This window comes from Urtica dioica, chromosome 1 (assembly GCF_054948205.1).
Source record: "Urtica dioica subsp. dioica isolate 48M chromosome 1, U.dioica_male_clone48M_v1_H2, whole genome shotgun sequence".
Lineage (NCBI taxonomy): Eukaryota > Viridiplantae > Streptophyta > Magnoliopsida > Rosales > Urticaceae > Urtica > Urtica dioica.
The window spans coordinates 12,529,451-12,535,114 of record NC_142756.1 but is presented as its reverse complement, the minus strand read 5'-3'; the positions used below and the strand labels follow the sequence as shown (position 1 = coordinate 12,535,114).

The 5,664-nt window shown below is 42.4% G+C and overlaps 1 pseudogene across 1 annotated transcript; it reads right to left on the bottom strand.

Annotated features, from left to right (window-relative positions):
• Positions 1-1,127: 1,127 nt before the first annotated feature.
• On the bottom strand, positions 1,128-4,139 carry LOC149407284 (G-type lectin S-receptor-like serine/threonine-protein kinase At2g19130 pseudogene; annotated as a pseudogene). Its single transcript, XR_016300162.1, has 2 exons — positions 3,144-4,139; positions 1,128-2,786 (listed from the first exon to the last, which is right to left on the bottom strand). The product of XR_016300162.1 is annotated as a G-type lectin S-receptor-like serine/threonine-protein kinase At2g19130 pseudogene (transcript).
• Between the last annotated feature and the right edge of the window lie 1,525 nt (positions 4,140-5,664).

Below are 5,664 nucleotides of genomic sequence, written 5' to 3'. Positions count from 1 at the left end.
TTTTTAAGGGAGATTATGTGAAATCTTCACTTGTTGCTGTTGCAATCAAACTTAATTAGTACATAAATATAATGTGATAAAAACTGGTAAGTTTGAATTCAGAGGCTATTAGGCAATTGTGAAAAGATCACCCACAAACCTGCATGACTCTCTTGTCCTTTCTTAGACATAATTCCAATTTGATACAAGCGGGTCACAAAAAAAGAATCACAAACGAAGAAATTGAAAGGCCAGAGTAATGATTCTTGCTTTCTTGGTAATATTAGCTTTCTTGATTTCCTACGCGTAAATTCCAAAAGTCTCTCTACGCGCATGTAAATGTAATGTTTTCGTAATTACGAAAAACAAAATGTCACTTTCATAGTCCATCTTCTATCTCACTGTACTCATAACCGAACCCACATGAACGTGTTTGTTTGTTCGTTTTTGTTTTTTTTTGTTTTTGTTTTTGTTTTTTTTTTTTTTTTTGTAACTATATGGTGAATATATGTAGTTTTTTCACTGTGTTCTTTGTCGTTTTTAGTGATGATGCATTTGAATTTAACTAGCTCTGGCCATGGTGTACATTTTTCTTTGGCTTGAAATAAGTTCACCGACGTTAAAACTTATCTACTTTCTGAAAATTAGTACCCGAAGCAGTAAATAAAAAAAAACTATGCAAAATTCAGCTTCTCACAACCGTTATTAATTTTTTTTTTTTTTTCGTAGCTTGATCAATTACCATGCAATTGTTATTTGTTATATAGTTTGCTAAAACATTAAAATGTTGGATATTCATGTATCGTAACTACAATATAATTATTTTAGGTAATCAGCTGTATTAACTTCATTATAATGTATGTAGCTAGCGCAATTAGAAAAACAAGTCAAAGATTATTCAATATAAAAGTGCTATTATTCAATATAACATTATGATCGCTTATTGGATCGTACTAGACCCTGCATGAGAATACAGCTAAATAAAGGATAGCTACGTCAAAGAGATACATATCTACGTTGTACGCAGGAATGGAGCTAAAGTAAGTCGAGCCCCCCTCATTTTTTTTTTCTTCACATTAGCCCATTTTAAAAAATTTTACATTTTTTTACTCTTAAAATTTTCAAAATAGCTCTCCTGAAGCTTTTTTTTTTCTCAAATTATGCCCTCTGATGAACTTCTTTGGCTCCGTCCTGGTCGTACGTAAACATAAATTATAGCATGGAAATAAAGAAAATACAAAAGTAGGAAATTATTATATAAACTAGTACGTGCTCAGGATTGATGAATATTATAATGACCTTATTAATTACTAGTCGGAAATAGCATCATAGAAATAGAGAGATCTCGGAACCAGAGGCAAAGTCATGTCTAGATTCCCCTCGAGAATCTGAACCACTTGACCCATCGACGGCCTGTGCGACTCATCATCTTGAATGCACCAACAAGCAAGCCTACAAAGCCTCCCAAGCTCCTCCACGTCAGCATGCCCTTCCAGCCTCGGGTCCAATAGTCTGGCCACGTCACCCCCTCCTTCTCCCTCAACCACTACTCTCGCGGCGACGCTCGGGAAATACTTTGCCCTCGAACTGGGCTCAGAGTTCTCAGAGTTTCTCCGCCCCGACACGATCTCAAACATCATCATCCCGTAGCTGTACACGTCAGCCTTGGGAGTCACTGCAACTCCGGCTAGCCACTCCGGCGCGAGGTAGCCCATCGTGCCCCGGATTGTAGTCAAAACCCGGCTGAAGTCCCGGCCCACAAGCTTTGCCAACCCGAAATCCGCCACCTTAGGGCTAAAATCGTGGTCCAAGAGGATGTTCTCGGGCTTGATATCGCAGTGGATAATGCAGTCTCTACACTCTTCGTGGAGATAAGCCAACCCTCTCGCAGTCCCAAGGGCGATCTGGTACCTCGTCTTCCAATCTAGAACCTCGTTTTGGTGGAAGATGTGGGAGTTGAGAGAGCCGTTGGGAAGATAGTCGTAGACCAAGAGCCTCTGAGCTCCTTGGGAGCAAAAACCCCGGAGTCGTACAAGGTTAACGTGTTGGATAGTCCCGACAATGCTGACCTCTGCTCGGAACTCCTTTTCTCCTTGGTGAAACCCTTCGAGCTTCTTCACTGCCACCTCCGAATTATCTAGTAGCAAAACCCCTTTGAACACCGACCCAAACCCACCTCCACCGAGCTTATCCGAGAAATTCTTGGTCGCGTTTTGAAGATCTTTGTACCCGAACACCATCAACGAACCACCGTCGACCATCTTCCCAACCCCGGCCCTCTTCTCTTGTATTCTTCTGTTTATTCTCCTTTCAGCGAAAAACAAAACAACAGCAATTATTAGGGCTAGCCCTGAAACTGAGCCGATGTAGACGGCTGTCATAAAACTCTTGACATTATTGTGAGCTTTAGGTGGGATATTGGACGAGGCTAGGCGAAGATGAAGAGTCTTTGCGTTCCCGTCTCCACTGACAAGTTGCGGAAGATTAAGTAAATCCTCGGTCCAGAGAGAACACTTGTTGGCTTCTTCGTAAGCATAGGCTGTGCAAGAGCAGTTTCTCAAACACTCCGATTCGCATTCCTCTGAGCTTTTGGCTCCAGAAGAAGATTTCTTATCACTGGGATAGACGTCGGCGAGCTCGAGAAACCCATCTCCTTTGCAGGCGAGTTGGGTTTTCCTCGAGCACCCGCCGGAGTAATCCTTCAAATCCCAGTCAGTCTGCGAGGTCGGTTGGAATCCGACTATGCATTGGCAGATGGGGATGGAGTCTTCATTACAAAAACTGTTGACTCCGCACACAGCATACACCTGCACACATAAATTGCTTGCACATAAGTATGAATGCTATGTTATATATTTAATCTCTTAATACCTTGCCTTAGATTAAAAATAAAGGTACATATAATCAAACATTGATTTACCTCCCCCCCCCCCCCCCCCCCCCCCCCAACAAATTTTGTTTACATTTTTTTTGTATTTTTTTTCTTTACTTTAAAATTTAGAAATTAGCCCCCCTTAATCTTGTTTTGCATAATAGTCCCTCTAGCTTATATTCCGGCTCCGTCCCTCTGGCAATTTTGGCCAATCGAAGTCTCTTAACGAATGAATAAAATAATTTTATTTTAATCCTACTTTAATGTAGAGTAAAAAGAAAGGTAATAATACCTGACACTGGTTCCTGGGGAAGGACCAGATGATATACCACCTTTGGGGCACCGTAATCATGCTTTGCACCGGCTCTTGGGGAAGGTACCGAGGGTTGGTGATCTGTCCGGTGACGTCCATGACGAATCGTGTCTTGGTGATCGTACTGTTGACAACATAGAAGACGAAGTAGCTCCCATTCACGTCGGAGACGTAGCTCAAGTTATAGCCTGCTTGGTTGATGGTCTCGGGGACCATGCTGAAAGTACGCCCGTTCCAACCCCCGGTGCTCCAGTACTCCACCTTGCCGTTCCGGCGCACCGAGTACGCTTTCTCCGCCAGAATCAGCTCGATCGAGTACGGCCCCGGGGCCGGATCCTCCGTGCTCCGCCACGAGACCATCTTCTGGTTCGTGTTCGTCCTCTTGTTGTACCCGAATTTCCAGCCCGGTATCAGCGTGTCAGTCAGGTGGTCCACGCTTTGCCATATCGGCTCCGACGCTCCTTTTGCGATCACGACTAGGTTTCCGGTGTCGAGGAGGACTGCTTTTGTTGAGGCCGATGAGATCTTCGTTGAGTTGGTGGACCAGACCGGGACTCTATTCTCGTTGAAGAGAATTAGGTTTCCGTCGTTGGACATTTTGAGCTCCGACGAGAATTTGTCGGATACGGGGTTCTCTCTGTTGGCGACCCAGATCACGGTCTGCTCTTTGACCATCTCTTTGTACCACATTCCGATGTAGTATTTCGAGGAGCGGCCTGGTTTGAAGAAGCCGAGCTCGAAGATTCCGCGGGAGGAGATGATGGTCTGGTTGCCGGAGAGAGAGTGGTTTAAGGAGATTGTGTCGGTTTTTCCCAGTAAGGCATTTGAGTTCAAAATTAGGGTTGTAAAGAGAAGTGCTACAGCGGTGAGGGTCCGTTTATTGGCCATGCTGTTCGTGGCTGTGTAGTAAGTAATGCTCTCGGCTGAACTATATATAGGGAAGTGTGGAAATGGATAGTCGAGAAGAGGACACATGTAGGGACGTATAAAAACACTTGGCTAGTTGAAAATATTCACACGTCTTTCTTCTTTCATCTTGGTTCGAAAGAAACGCGATATATTTTTCGTCATTTATTTACGGGAAAATAATTGTACTATTGTGCATCAAGTCGGCCAAATATAGCTACATAAGTATTATACTTTAATGAATTAGTCAACTTTATTATTGTTTTAGTGTTCTAACACACGGCTCTTGACTAGGGAATGTGTTAACTATTTTTTTTTTCCAAGTCTTCATTGATTTTCACCGAAAACATTATTAGCAGAAATTTCTTGTGTCTTCGCCATCGCCAATCAAAGCTCAATCTTTGCCATCCCACCAGTAGTTCATGTCTGGAATTCTGATTTGTCACAAAAGACAAGATATCGCACACAATGTATTGATAATATGTCCGATAATTTGCTTGAACACAGATAATGGATAATCAACAACCAGTACGATAAAGAAAATACACACAATATGGTTACCCAATTCGGTGCAACATTACCTACGTCTAGGGGCACTCTGCCAGTGAAAATGATTTCACTATATAGTAGTGAATAGTATAAGCAATGTCTTATATGATTACAACACAAAATCAAAGCCCTGGAAACTATTACCACGAGTGAATACCTAGACCAGGGACTCCCCCTGAATTCGAGACTCTTCTCCATTCCACTCTTCGAGCAGACTCCGGTGCTCGGTCGACTTCAGTCTTGACGTGAGTATTCAATCACGTAAACACAGAACCCAAATCACTCAAACACTCAATCTTCTCGAATAATATTTGGTGAATAACACCGCTCTTTCAATACACAAAGTCTCCCAGTCCGCCGGTCGTGCACGTCTAGGAATCCAAAGTATTTTGATAAAGCGTTAGAGGCTGCGAAGTGGGTAGCGCAAAGCTTTTATAGCAGTCATACGAATCTGGAAGTGTATCTAGGGTTTTCTTACCCATACTCTCAAGAATATTACTCAATAAAGTCACCAGTGAGGTAATCTGGCAAAACCAGACACTTGCCAGAATAACAGTCTGCGCATAAGAGGAAGGATGCCTCAACAAAAGCTGGAGCATGAATACCGACATATTTCCTTACAACTTGCACCAAAAAATAGAGCCAACATATAACGTAACAACAATCTCCACCTTTGGCTATTTTTTAGGCAAGCACTTCCAGAACAGTTCTCAACCAAGCATCATGACTAGAAAGAGCGTCAAAATAAATTACCCGCATGACGCCTCTCCCCCTGATTGCCTCAAAAAAATATCAAGGCAAGGATCGACCAAGACAGAGGGAGGAAAAAAAAGGAGCAAATAAGCGAGAACCGAAGCAAACAGCAGAGATAATTGCAAACAACAAGATCTGAACTTAGTCTTGAACAAACATACCATAGAAGTAGCAGAGGCTGAACACAAATAGAAGTTAGGGTGTTTCAACCAGATCACACAACATTAGGAAATAAAAGCTACAATTCAAAATTTATAGACCATATAGAAAGAAGATTAGTGCACTACTACAA